General features: G+C 37.3%; 1 protein-coding gene across 5 annotated transcripts in view; it reads right to left on the bottom strand.

The window, feature by feature from the left end:
• Ctcf (CCCTC-binding factor) overlaps positions 1–15,545 on the bottom strand; it is a 46,825-nt gene that overhangs the window by 23,436 nt on the left and 7,844 nt on the right. The window lies entirely within an intron of this gene.

Genomic DNA, 15,545 nt, shown 5'->3' with positions numbered 1-15,545 from the left:
GTGGTGGCACACTCCTGTAATCCCAGAGGCTCAGAGGCAGAGGCAGAGGCAGGAGGATCGAGTTCAAAGCCAGCCTCAGCAATTTAGTGAGGTGCTAAGCAACTCAGTGAGACCCTGTCTCTAATAAAATACAAAATAGGGATAGGGATGTGGCTCAGTGGTCAAGTGCCCCTGAGTTCAATCCTCTGTACCTAAAAATCTATCAATCAATCTTAGGTCTAGAAATGTAGTTCAGGGATGAAGTACTCACCTAGCGATCCCCACCACCACAAACAATAACAACTGTATTTTTTTTTTTTAAGTTGTAGACCAATATAACATCTTTATTTTATTTATTTATTTTTATGTGGTGCTGAGGATTGAACCCAGTACCTCACACATGCTATGCAAGTACTCAATCACTGAGCCACAACCCCAGTCCCATTGCCCCCTTTTCAAACTGAGAATTAACTCAGGGGTGCTTTACTCCTGAGCTACATGCCAAGTCCTTTTATTTTCTGAGACTGGGTCTTGCTAAGTTGCTTAGGGCCTCACTAAGTGGCTGAGGCTGGCTGTGAATTCATGATCCTCATTTGTCAGCCTCCAGAGTTGCTGGGATTCTCCTGGCCAAACTGTTTATATCTCTTACATCTATTTATAAACACCAGTAGAGAGCCTCCTCTGTTTTTTGGTACCAGGGGCCCTTACCCACTGAGTCACATTCCCAGCCCTTTTTTGTATTTTATTTAGAGACAAGATCTTGCTAAGTTGCTGAAGCTAGCTTTGAACTCAAACTCCTTCTGCCTCAGCCTCCCAGGCTACTGGGATTATAGGCATGTACTACCATGTCCAGCCCCTGTTGTTTTTTTTGTTGCTGGGGAATTATCTTGCTATTTTATTTTTATTTTGGTGCCCAGGATTGAACCCAGCAACTCACTGAACTATACCTCTAGCCCTTTACCTTGCTGTTTTTAAGCTAATTTCCACCTTAGAAAACATACTGTAAGGGCTGGGGTTGTGGCTCAGTGGTAGAGCGCTTGCTTAGCACATGTGAGGCACTGGGTTCAATCTTCAGTACCACATAAAAATAAATAAATAAAATAAAATAAAGGTTTTTGTGTCCATCTACAACTAAAAAATTTTTAAAAATTAGAAAACAAAAAAGATTAAGGTATAACTGATATATTTTAAAAAATTATTCATTTTTGAATTTGTTTGGATGTATGTTTGTGGTAGATATAAATACATCCTGGTATGTGTGTGATAATGAACCAACATGAAGGTACTAAACATCACCTAAAAAATTTCCTTGTATTGCTGTGGGATTTATTTAGTTTTTCATGCTAAGAATATTTAGCATGAGATCTAATTAATCTCTTTTCATATTCAAACTGCAGAATACCACATTATTAACTATAGGTACTATGTAGTATAGCAGGTCTATAGAACGTATTCATATTAAAATAACTGAAACTGTATACCCACTGAGCAACATTTCCCCATTTGTCATTTTTTTCCATCCTGTTTTTTTGAAGCCAGAATCAGAACTTAGATTCAGACTCTACTAGCCTTGTTTGTAGCCAGCATACAACACAGCCTCCAGTGTTCTATCATCAACTTGACATTAGTCTTTCTCTTACATGAGACCATGAGTTCCCCGAGGACAAGAAATACATCTAACAAGTGGTTTTTACTCAATACTGTGACTAGGTTGGTAAGTACTAAATAAATGCTAACCAAATTGAAAATATAACAGAAAATAATCAGCCAACTCATATATTGTGGATCTGAAGTCCTGGGAGTAGAGAATACTCACATTCCTAAGAAGAAAATAAGTCTGAGCAATAATCTAACTCAGTGTGTATGTGTTTTGGGGGAAATGTATTAACGGCTTTAGGTTAAATAAATAATCTTATAAAAAAGGGTAAGAACTGTCAGGTTTGGTGGCACAGGCTACTCAGGAGGCTGAAGGAGGACTTTAAATTTGAGGCCAACCTAAAAAAGTATTGCTATACTTTTTTAGAAGATATATCTTTAGTTGTAGATGGACATAAAACCTTTTATTTATTTTTATTATTATTATTTTTTTATGTGGTGCTGAGGAGGGAACCAGTGCCTCACATGTACTAGGCAAGTGCTCTACCACTGAGCTATATCCCCAGTCCCCAAAACAATACTCTATAACCTTACCAAAACATAAGTATAACTAGGCGTGGCTGCACACAACTGTAATCTCAGTGACTGGAGAGGCTGCATCAGGAAGATAGCAAGTTCAAGGCCAGCCTTAGCAGATTATAGAGACCCCATCTCAAAATGAAAAATAAAAAGGGCTGAAGGTGTGTGTGGTTCAGTGTTATAGCACCCCTGGGTTCCATCTCCAGTACAAAAATAAACAAGAAAAAATAAAAGTTTACTTCCAAATTAATATTTAAAGTGTTTTACATCTTGGCCTAGTTTCAAACAAAGCTTTTGCTACTTCTATTAGAGATATACTTTTCCAGTTATCTGTGCAAGCTCTGTGTCCACACTAGCAGTGAGAAATGGTTCCTTAAGCCAGGACTAACTATAAGGCAGCACAAAGACTGGAGAGAGATAGGCAGGGCCTGTTTCTGCAGTCTACAAGTTCAGGACAAAAATGGTACAAAAATTCAAGGTAAGATTAGGAAGGTTTAGAGAAAGATAACAATCAGCTATGGAGCAAAATGCTGCCCAAATGTGGAACTGGAATGGAATCCTGAAACATGAGCAGGGTACATAGACAGTCTGGAGAATGTATGTGTTTTTGGGAAAAAGGTGTTAAGAGCTTTAGGTAAAATAAAGAACTTATAAGGAAGGGTAAGAATTGCCAGGTTTGGTGGCACAGGCTACTGGAGAGGCTGAGGGAGGACTGTAAATTTGAGGCCAAACTTGACAACTGGGAATACCTTGTCTAAAAAAAAAAAAAAAACCAGAAAGAGCTGGGTGATATAGCTCAGTAGTACAGTGCCTTCAATTCCATCCTCAGTACAGAGATCCCCCCGACCCCCCAAAAAAGAGTTGGCTTAAGGCACAGGACAGAGAAAAGGTAAAAGGGGTGCTGGTTACAACCATAGTTTGGATGGCCTTAAATGACAAAAATGTGAAAATGTGAAGTAAATCTTATGTGGTCAGCAATGGAAAATAATGTATGCTTTTTGGGCAGGAAAGTTAAGATTCACATCAGGGCTTGAACTCCTTATCAAAATGTATCTAATTTTTTTGGGGGGGGAAAGATGTATTTAATATCTTCTGGATTTCAAGGTCCCCCTGTCTGACCTTATGACAATTTATTCAGATTTCTGATTTGCTGCACTCCTCTAGCACACACTTTCCCCTCCAGTCAAGCTGTTTGTCTATTCACAGGAACACAGTTCCCACTGCCATCTCCCTTTTTTACTGTGTACTTTATGTCCTTCTTATCCTTCTCAGACTCAAATCATTCTTAGCACAACAAAATCTTGAGGTTCTGTGGCAATCACTTTTGCTCCAAATGTCTCTGCTGATAAAATAACTACAGTTTTATACTTAAAAATGTCTCAACCAGAAGTTTAGGAGGTTGAAGCAGTAGGAATACAAGTTCCAGCCCAGCCTGGACAACTTAGTGAGACTACGTCTCCAAAGAGTGAGAGAGACAGAGACAGAGATATAGAGATATCTCATTTATATTTCTTGTTGTTAAAGACTACTTTAAGCATAATCTTAACTATCATTTTGTATACAAACCCAATATTGCTAAGATGGATTATTTTTGGAAATAGGAATCCTCTACTGCAACACTGCTCAATAAAAATATTATGTGAAACCAGTGTGGTGGCACCCATCTATGATTCCAGCTACCTAGGAAGCTGAAGCAAGTAGCTGAAGAGTAGCTGAAGCAAGAGGATCCCAAGCTGGAGGCTAGATTGGGCTACTTAGTGAGACCCTGTCTCAAATAAAAAATTAAAAGGACTGAAGATGTAGCTCAGTGGTAGAGTGTCCAAGAGTTGAATCCCCAATTCTCTCTCCCTCCCTCCCTCCCTCCCTCTCTCTCTCTCTCTCTCACACACACACACACACACACAGTGTAAGCCACAAATGTGAGACGTGTAATATAAAATGTGTTTTAAAAATTCATAATTTGAAGAAATTTGTTAAAAAGGCAAAATGAAACAAGTGAAATTAATTTTAATCTACTTTATTTAACCCAACATGTCCAAAATATTATCATTTCAAGGTGTAATCAATACACATAATCAATACAAAAACTATTCATGAAATACTTTATATTCTTTTTCATACTAAGTACTTTCTAACACACCTCAATTTGAACTAGGGGCTACTGTACTTATTGGATAGCACAGCTTTAAACTTTTGTTGCTCAAAATCTGGTCTCAGGACCAGCAAAAATGGGGTAACCTTGGAGATTTTTAGAAACACAGAACTTCAGGTGCTACCCTGATGCACAGAATCTGACTTTCCGACTTATATTATACCATTACTTTTTTTAAGCATGACACCATTTTATTTTTTTATTTTTTTTTTTTACACCATTACTTCTTACTTTTTTTTTTAATGAGAGAAGCTTTCCAGGCCACAAAGGTCCCATAGTTAGTATTACAACAAAGAGGATGATAATAACAATGTCTGGATTTAGGGAACACAGAATAAGCCCCATCTACCTTAGAGATATTACTGTGAAAGTTATTAAAGAACAAAGAACAAAAATTCACATGCTGTAAATGTTAATGGTGGCTCTGCCTGCAAATACTACATAATCCCAGACTGCTTAAGTATTCCAATATAAAATCAGTAGAGGAAAAACATTTAATCTCAGAGTTAGGGTTTATAGGACACAATCTGAAGAACACAGAAACATCCACTTTTGTCCTTCTGTCTGAAAACTTAAAATGTTAGAAACTGAGTGTTTCTAAAAACAGCCTAAAAAAAGTCAAAGAATTATAACAGTAGAAAAACAACTGTTATAAAGAAGTACAAATTGAAACAAACTGTGTTGCCAAGGAGGAGAGCTAACAGTATTTGCTCATTATGAAAAGAACAAATGGCATTAGGTCCTTGAACATCAGCATCTATTCAAGTCTTAAATAGTAACTAATATTTTTACAGAGAAACACAAAATAAAAAGTGACAAGTCACCAACCTCTCCCAGACACTGCTTAGAAATCTCAGTGCATCCTTTCAAGCAGTAGATCCCTCAATCTAACTTCCTCCAGGAAAAGCGAGTCTCTCCTCTGAATCAATAACTAACCCAATAGGCTGGACCAGGCCTCACTCCCTACTCCTTGGGGACAGCGCTCTTAGCTGCCTCACCCTTATAAATAGCTCCAATCCATTTCCTCCCTTCTTCTTCAGACTCTATTTCTTTTCTGTTTATTTATTTATTTAAAAATTTTTAGGTACTGGGGATAGAACCCAGGGGAACTTAACTACTGAGCCATACACCCAGCCCTTTTTATTTTTTATTTTGAGACAGTGTCCCATTAATTCTTTAGTGGCTCTCTCCTTGTTTGAGTTGGTTGTATCTTGTAAGTTTTGTCAAACCTCTTTTGTGAACTTACACCAATAAAAACAGGTTTTTTGCATTTACTTCTGGAACACCCCATCCCCAGATTATTCAAGTCTCATTTATGGAAAGTGAAAAATGAAGCATGTAAAAGATAAAAGATGTTTATATTTCTTTTTTTTATATTTATTTTTTTAGCTGGACACAATATCTTTATTTTATTCATTCTTATATGGTGCTGAGGATCGAACCCAGGGCCTCACATATGCTAGGCGAGCGCTCTAACACTGAGCCACAACCCTAGCCCAAAAGATGTTTATATTTCTATGTTTAGAAATAATCATCCACCAATTTAGTGTCTGCTCAGTTTTCCCATGTATACACTTTCTCTTTATTCCTTCCATGCTCAAATTTACATTTGCTGTCTCCAAAGTTTTACTTCTACTACTCCTCAGCACACCAATTTGGTTTCTGCTCCCCAATACTCTACTGAAATGCTCTGAAGCCAGCAATGGCCCTTAACTAGTAAATCCAAAGGAGACTTTTCTGTCCTTATCTGACTTGACCTCTCTGTGGAACCCAGCATTCTATTCTAGGCTTTATCCCAGAATTATGCCAGACCATCAGAAAGCTGGGTATTCTTGGACCACATGGTCTTATCCCCTACAGAACTGCTTTCACTGAGTTTTGTTTTGGCATTATGCCCTTGGCTTGAACTAAAGGATACACGGTGAAATTACATTTGGAGTTAATGCTTGGAAAAGCTACTTTTCAACAAAAGAATTTTTTTCTTTCATTGTGAGACCTGTGTAACAGGTACTAGTTTTTAGTTGGCCACACTGTGATCAATTTATTGCTTCTTGAACTATGCAATAACGTTTTGTTCTGCCCTGTATTTTCTGGTTTCTAAAATAAATTTATATTATTATTTTTATTTTCTATACATTTTTTCAAATTCTTTGTGAGTTATATAAATGAACTTAAAAATAGGGCATATAAATAAATTTACAATTGTACACACGTATTTTAAATAGAAACTACAGAAAATTAAACTATAAACCTATACCACTCACAACAAACATATCAAAAAACAATGAATAGGGGACTGGGGGGGTTATGGTTATAGCTCAGCAGTAAAGTGCTCACCTTGCACATGTGAGCCACTGGGTTCGATCCTCAGTAGCACATAAAAATAAAATAAAGGAATTGTGTTCACCTACAACTAAAAAATAAATAAATAAGTAAAAATTAAAAAAAATTTAAAAAACAACAAAAAGGGCTGGGGCTATATAGCTCAGTGGCAGAGCACTTGCTTTGCATGTGTGACGCACTGGGTTCAATCCTTAGCACCATATAAAAATAAAACAAATAAAATAAAGGCATGCTATCTAACTACAAAAAAAAAAAAAATCTGGAAAGGGGTGGGTGGGGAGGGGTTGTGGGACTGGAGCCTTGCTTCCCCTCCTTCCCCTTCCCCTGGTTCCCTATCCTTGGGGCCGTTTGTTAAAAAAGAATAATAAAATGATTTAAAAAAAAATCTGTAGGAGCTTTTTCAAGACGATACAACTCTTCATAAGACATAAAGACCCCATTTAGGAGGGACACTACAATCTGTGTAAATGACTAGAAATGTTAACCATTGTAATGATGCCAATTCTTCCATTTTATATAAAATAATTAAAAATCTGCCAAAAAATAAACAGAAGATTGAAGATAGCAATAAAATTTCTGAAAAATAACAAAGGTCACTGTCTATGCCAAACATTAACATAGCATAAAGCATGACAATTAATATGGTATTATCACTACCACAGGCAACTAAAAAAAAAAAAAAAAAAAAAGAAAAGAAAAAATCCAGGAATAAACACTAGCACATTAAAAAGTTGTCATTTTAAATTAGTGGGGACAAGAGGACTATTTCATAAAAGATGCCAGAAAAACTGCAATTACTTAGAGAAAAAAATGAGCTATCTTTTGCTCTGTGTTTTGAAGCATGGGAAATAGACAAATCAGAGAAAATGTCTGAGATCCACCCTCAAGGTAAAAAAAAAAAAAATTTTTTTTGACAAAAATATGTTGAACAAAATTTTTAAAATATCTGTATTAATACATTAACACCTTTCTTATATAAATACCAGAAACTTGTAAGAAAATGATAAACACCCAAAGAGGAAACTGGGCAAAGAACATAAATACAGAACTCAAAGAAATATGAATGGCAGGGCTGGGTATGCAGCTAGCTCAGGGGCAGAATGCCTCTTTAGTATGCATGAGGCCCTTGGAACACACACACAAAAGGCAGATGAAGGGGGGAAAAAAAAAGAAAAGAAAAAGGAACCTTGTTAAAATGAAACTTAAAATAATGGGGAAGTTTTATCTTTATTAAACTGCTAAGCTGTTTTAAAGGATACTTTCCAAGTTAGTCCTGGCGCAATTAAACCAGCACAGTCCTACAGAAGGTACTGAAGATGTGAATGAAAAACTTTTATAAATAACATTCATATTGAGATTGGTAATTTTATTTCAGACTTTTAAGAACAATAAGATTAGCCAAGCTACAGGTGTGCTTTTATAGTTTTAACACTCAGGAGGCTGAAGCAGAAGAATTACTTGAGCCCAGGAGTTAGAGACCAGCCTCAAAAACAACAGGATTAAGGGTATTATTATTATTATTGCCAACTGAACCCAGGGGAGCTTTTACCACTGAGCCACATCCCCAGCCTTTTTAAGGTTTTTTTGTTGTTGTTTTGTTTTGTTTTTTTTTGAGACAGGATGTTGATAAGTTGTTTAGGGCATCTCTAAGTTGCTGAGACTAGGCTTGAAGTTGTGATCCTCCTGCCTCAGCCTCCCGAATTATTAGGATTACATGTTTGCAAAGTGAATAATTATAAACAACCTAAAAATCCAACCACAGGAGAATTGTTAGAACTGGTAAAAATGATACATCCACAAAATGGAATACAACATTATGTACACATTAAGTATCATATTTTAATAATATTATTGTCTCTTGGTATCCATGGAAAATGGTTCAAGGATTCAACCACCACCCCATGTGTATATTAAAATCTGCAAAAGTTCAAGTCACTTATGTATAAAATGGTATGGTATAGTATTTTTATATAACCTATGTACAAACTCCCACATTATACTTTAAATCATCTCTAGATTACTTGTAATACCTAAAAGAATACAAATACTATGTAATTAAATATTATACTGTATTATTTAGGAAATAACAAGGAAAAGTTTATTTGTATTAAGTGCAGACACAGTTTTTCCTCCCGAGTATCTGTGATCTGCAGTTGGCTGAATCTGTGGACATGGCACACAGAGGACAGACTGTACTTAATATGGGGAAAATATTTGTTCTATATTTTTAAAAAGGAGGGGGAAAGTCAGAATAGTTATTAAGAACCAGAGAACTAATGGCCACAGTAGCGCATGCCTGTAACCCCAGTGGCTTAGGAGACTGAGGCAGGGGGATCACAAGTTCAAAGCCAGCCTCACCAAAAGCGAGGTGCTAGAAACCCAATGAGACCTTGTCTTTAAATAAAATATAAAATAGGGCTGGAGATGTGGCTGAGTGGTCAAGTGCCCCTGAGGTTCAATCCCTGGTACCAAAAAAAAGACAAAAAAAAAAAAAAAAAAAAAAAAACTGAGACCTGCTGGGCATAGTGGTGCATGCCTGTAATCCCAGCTACCCAGAAGGATAGCAAATTTGAGGCCAGCCTCGGCAACTTAGGGAGACCCTATCTCAAAATGAAAAATAAAAAAGGGCTGGGAATATAGATCAGTGGTATAGTACCCTGGATTCAATCCCCAGTACCAAAGGAAAACACCCCACAAAACCAGAGACCTGTATACCAATTCTGATTTTTCTAAACATGAGTGTGCCCTGGAGTGTAATAATCTACTTTACACGCCTTTGTTTCCTTTTCTATAAAAAGAAAATGGTACTTACTTCATAGTTTGGGCTTCAACCAGCTCTGTATCCTTATAAACCAGCCCAGAAGGCAACAATACAGTTTAGTTGAATGACAATATGCCCTTTCCTTCCCCTAAAATTCTTAATCACAAATCTTAAATAAATTTTCCCCATAAAAATGACTTCTCTGATAAATTTCTGAGTTTCTATAGGATGAAGTATTTACCAGTTGACAGAACCTGGTAAGTTATCAAATCCAGGAATGGAGGAAAAACAGAAACGTCAAAAAGGAACAGGGCTGGGGCTATAACTCAGTGATATCACTTGCCTACTATGTGCAAGGCCTTGGGTTCAATTCCCAATACTGACAACAGTGTGTGTGGGGGGGTGCCCAACAGCTTCCCACACTGGTCCTTCTTTGCTCAGCACATTAATGTCAGACTAAATCTTCCTAAAATGGGGCTCAAAAACTCACAGTGAAGATAGACAAGGTGGTGTGCACCTGTAGCCCCAACTACTTGTGAGGCTGAGGCAGAAAAATCAATTGAGCCCTGGAGTTCAGAGACAGCCTACACAACATAGTGAAACCCTGTCTCCTAAAACAAAAACAAAACAACAAAACCCCCTCATAATGGTTGATGCTTAGTGAATCAAGTCCAAACTATCTGGCTTAGCTCCCAGAGTTGGAGCATTGTACAGTTTGTTCCCATCCCTTCCACCCACTCAATCTCACCTTTCAATACTTCCTGTTAGACATCTCCATCCCAGTGTCTACTCTTATCCCCAGTTCAAGCCATTCCCTACCTCAATGTTTTTTCAACTTTGAACAGTGGAGACTGACCTCAGGTTTTGTTTAACTGCAGTATAATGTCCTATGTCTGCATATCGTCCCCAACACAAAATTCCCTTTCTAAGCGCAGAAACGATGCCTTTGACCTTTGCATCCTCTATACCAGTGGATACAAACCAGTGTTAGGTAAACAATAGACACTCTCATCACATGAAACACATAAATGGTTCTTGTACAGTACAAGTGGCAGGAAGGGAACAAGGAAAAACAAAACACGATATGTTAAGTGAAAACTATATGAATTAATATTCTTTATTGTTCTGTTAGTATTTTTTTTTTCTTTAATGGAGGCATTAGAGACTGAATCCTGAGGCACTTTACCACCGAGCTACACCCCAGCCCTTTTTTGTTTTTATTTTAAGACAGGGTCTTGCTAAATTGCATTGCCAAGGCAGGCCTAAAATTTGTGATTGTCCTGTCTCAGCCTCCCAAGTCACTGGGATTACAGGTGTGCACCACTGTACCAGGCTCATTTTTTAACAACAACAACAACAAATCTCAATACAATTACAGGTTAGATTAAAAAGCAACCTGCCGGGCTGGGATTGTAGCTCAGTGGAAGAGCACTTGCCTAGCTTGTGTGAGGCACTGGGTTTGATTCTCAGCACTATATATAAATAAATAATATAAAGGTCCATTGACAACTAAAAAAAAAGCAACCTGCCATTTAAATAACAGCTAACTGAATACATCAACTTTGGAATATATCAAAATTCAGTAATGTATAAACAATGATTACACAGCTACATAGCACATATGTCAGATAACTCCCAGAGGAAAACAACCAAATTATCCTTTTATATTCATCATTCAAGAGTTTAGTCATTTACAGAGATTGGTTATTATAAAATATACATGTTATTTGGAATAATCCATTTTGTTACTGTAATAAAGACAATTCTTAGGAATCTCTTTTCTAAATGAAACCACCATAATTTTTTGTCGAATATACTCTGTCACAGGCACAACAGATTGTTTTTAAAAAATTCCAACTTATTTCCTGGAGATCAGAAGACTTGTATACATTGGTAAGAAATAGCCCTAATTCCCCATGAGTTTCCCCATGCAACTTTGAAGAGGTCTAATATGAAGGTCATCTAAACTAGTCTAATAAAGGACAATGTGAACCATATCATCAGAAGGGAGAGAACAGAGAAAATACCTGTGGCTTCTCTTTTCTAGATTTTTAAATAAGAAGAATGTTAAGTGAAAAGTCTAGTATGGTGTTCTAACTACAGCGAGCATTAAATGTTGTCATGTCAAGTTAAAAAAAAAAAAAAAAAGCATGAAAAGTAAGTAATCAGTTTATCCTGAGAATGAAGGAAAAAACTCCATGTTTTTTGCCAGATGCAGGACAAAAACCAATAACAGGAATAAAAATTATACACACTTCTAGAACCAAAGTTAGGTTTAAAATTCAAGCAGGATAACTGTTACTCCTGAAAATATATACATTACCATCTCATCTGAGAGGTTAAGATACATTAAAGCAACCATCAATATCTATGAACTAGTACCAGGAAACTTGCAGGTTACAGTAAGAATAAGGAGGGACTGGTAGACAAAATGATTCAAGCTGAGAAGCAGAAAAATACATGACCATTTCTTTCATGGTGATCAGAACAGAAGCAACATTTATCTGAGGTGGCACTCACCTGCTCACAGGTGAGTAGTTGTAATTGGACATAATACCTTTATTTATTTATATGTGGTGCTGAGGATCGAAACCAGAGCCTCACACATGCGGGGCAAGCACTCTACCGCTAAGCCACAATCCCAGCCCCATCACTTTTCTTTACTGTCAATTTTAAGCACAGCAGGGTTGGTTTTTTGAGAATTAAAAGAGAAATAAAGTAATGTGAAAAAGAGTGCCCCAGTATTTTGTTAACAACCCCCTTCCCCATTTGCTATTATTAAAGGGTACAGTCAGAACAAAACAGTATCCTAATAGCCATAAAGAGCTCTGAATCTAGGAAATATATGCTAATAAAATATTTAAAATGGGAACAGTGTCTATTGCTGGATATAAAAAAATAAAAGTTCAAAGGGTTCTTTCTCAAGCAAACGGGAAAAGTGGGGTATAAGGTTGTTATACTAGTTAAATAGCACAGGCATTGGAGGTAGACTCAACCAGTACTGCAGCACCGTTCACCTCAAGATAAGCTTTGAATTCTACACAGGAGAGCTGAGGATGTAGCTCAGTAGTAGAGCACTTGCCTCCCATGCATGAGTCCCTGAGTTCAAATCCCCAGTTACTGCCAACAATAACAATAACAGCAACAGAAAAAGAATGAATTCCAAACAGGACTAAGTTCTTGTCTGGCTGGCAGACAGACAAAAAATAGCAGCTATACAATGCTATAACAGTGGTTAACAACCCTGGCACAGAGGCTCTCTTAAGGAGAGGAAATGTTAACACTGGGTTAAAAAAATGTAATGGATCTTGCTAGGTGAACTAGTAGAGGAAAGCATTTTAGCAGAGGGAACACTATAGGACAAGAATATATATATATATATTTTAAGAGAGAAAAGAGAGAGAATTTTTTAATATTTATTTTTCAGTTTTTGATGGACACAATATCTTTATTTTATTTTTATGTGGTGCTGAGGATCAAACCCAGCGCCCTGCGCATGCCAGGCGAGTGCGTTACCGCTTGAGCCACATCCCTAGCCCAAGAACATATATTTACGCATGGAATTACACAAATTTTGTGCAGAAGAAATTCATTGTAACCAAGTGGAACTACATTAAACTATCTCAAATTTATTACTGTGATCCGGTTTCAGAGGTCATGTTCTGGCCCTTCATTAAAGGTAGCGCATATATTTCAATTACTGAACATTTATATATAAAAGAGAAGACAGCTAGGTGTGGTGGTGTACACCTGTAATCCCAGCAGATTGGGAGGCTGAGGCCCTAAGCAATTTAGCAAGACCCTGTCTCTAAATAAAATACAAAAAACAGCTGGGGATGTGGTTCAGTATTTGAACAACCCCAGGTTCAACCCCTAGGACCAAAATCAAAAAATAAATAAAAAATCCTCCAGAAGACAGTGCTTACTGGGAAGTCAATGATGGTGCCACAGTACTAGCTAGAGGCTGATTTCTGAGCACACTGTCCCTCTCTTTGCTCTCTATAGCACACATGACACTTTTCACCAGCACAGAGCCTCCCTTCTCTTTGTTCTCCCAGATCCCTCTTTGCCCCACTCCAAACACACAACCCTGAAGTAGTTATACCATTTTTAGAGAACTCCTACAGTCTTTCATCACTTGGAAAGAAAGGTTGAGAATCTATCGCAAGTTTATAACTTTGAATAAAAACACAACAGGAAGAAATCACACACACACACACACACACACACTAGGATTTATACAACACCTAACAGGTGCATCTATGGAATTTTTCAGCAAATGCTACCTGAGCAGTGATTCCAACATAAACTAATGGATTGTATGGCTCAATGAGTATGTCCTGAAGTTTTACCTCTATTCTTGGGAGCCACCAATATGAAATAATCTGTTAAGGTGGTAAGGCATGATAAAAGGGAAAAGCCCTCCCCACAGACACACAAAAAGAGACAGAGTGATGAACACACAACAGGGTAACTATTCACAGTTTTGCGCACACCTGTTAATACCAGCAGCTTGGGAGGCTGAGACAGGAGGATCTCGAGTTCATAGCCAGCCTCAGCAAAAAGCAAGGCACTAAGCAACTCAGTAAGACCCTGTCTCTACAAAATAGGGCTGGGGATGTGGCTCAGTGGCTGAGTGTTCCTGTATTCAATCCCCAGCAACACCCCCCCCCTCCAAAAATAAGGAAAAATGAGAGGCAGGAGGAAGTATTACTTCTCATTATTACTATTTTGTACTGTTTGAATTGTTTCCTCCTACATTAAATAAATAAGATAGTTACAGAAAATTCACATAACACAATTTTTTAAATTGCATTATATGTATATGTCCATTAAAAAAACCACAGAATAGTGGCCAAAGGTTAACACACCAAACTATTTATAGTGTTTTCTTCTGGGAAAGGAAAGTATAAGGTTCTAGCAAAATTCCCCAATTATTTGACTCTTCTTAAGAATGAAAATAAATATTACTTGATATTTTATAAACTTAAAAGTTATATTTTAAAATACCAAATTTAAGTGTGGAAAAATAGAAGATCAGCCTCTGCGACACCAATTCCCCCATACGCTAAGTCAGATGTCCAGCTGCCAGGCTCTTTCTCCTGCCTCCACTTGGACAAGCGTGCTCTTAACTCAGTAAGTCTGGATGATGTTACTGTCAAAGTATACTAGCTTTCAACTCCTTTTATCATTACATTGTATTTATCAGAAAACTTCAATGCCACTTCTTACTATATAGGGTTTTTTTTCCCCTTTTTTTTTTGGTGGGGGGGGTGGGGGGAACCAGAAATTGAACCCAGGGGCACTTCACCAGTGAGCCCCAGCCCCAGTCCTTTTTTATGTTTTACTTTGAGATAGGGACTTGCTAAATTGTTTAAGGCCTTGCTAAATTGCTGAGGCTGGTCTTGAACTTGGGATCCTTCTGCCTTAGCCTCCCAAACTTCTGGGATTATAGGTGTTTACCACCACACCCAGCTGTACTGAGCTTTTTCCCCTTAAAAATTATGCAACACATGGCGCTGGGGTGGGTTGTGGCTCAGTGGTAGAGCGCTTGCCTAGCACCTGTGAGGCACTGGATTGGGTTCCCAGAACCACATTTGGAAAAAAAAATAAAGATATTGCATCCATCTGCAACTAAAAATATTTTATGCAACATAGGTGAGAAAATTTAGATAATACAAACCTACTCAATCTTATATAAACAACACATTTTATATAAATATCATGAGATTATTCCTTTCATAATATGTGATAATCTGCTTTGTGTAGCACATCACATATCTTTCCATTTCAATATATTTTATACTTAATGACTGGCATTTTATTATCTGGATGCATTATACTTTAATAGTCCTCTTATGTTGATTATTGTTATTACCAATTTTTGGTAATTGTGCTTTATCTAAGTTAAGGGGAAAAAACTTACTAGCATCATAAAATAACTAGGTTATATTGAGGTATTGAGGATTGAACTCAGGGGTATTATGCCACTGAGCTACATTCCCAAGAGTTTGTTTTGGAGATTTTTATTTTGACACAAAGTCTCACTAATCTGCTAAGGCTGGCTTCAAACTTGGGATCCTCCTGATTTAGCCTCTGGAGTAGCTAGAATTACAGGCATGTGACACCATAACT

This window comes from Marmota monax, unplaced genomic scaffold, assembly GCF_021218885.2.
Source record: "Marmota monax isolate L192 unplaced genomic scaffold, Marmota_monax_Labrador192_F-V1.1 WCK01_AAM20220418_F8-fsc00024, whole genome shotgun sequence".
NCBI lineage: Eukaryota > Metazoa > Chordata > Mammalia > Rodentia > Sciuridae > Marmota > Marmota monax.
Note: the sequence above shows the minus strand (reverse complement) of the source record. Positions and strands in the feature narration are given on the sequence as shown.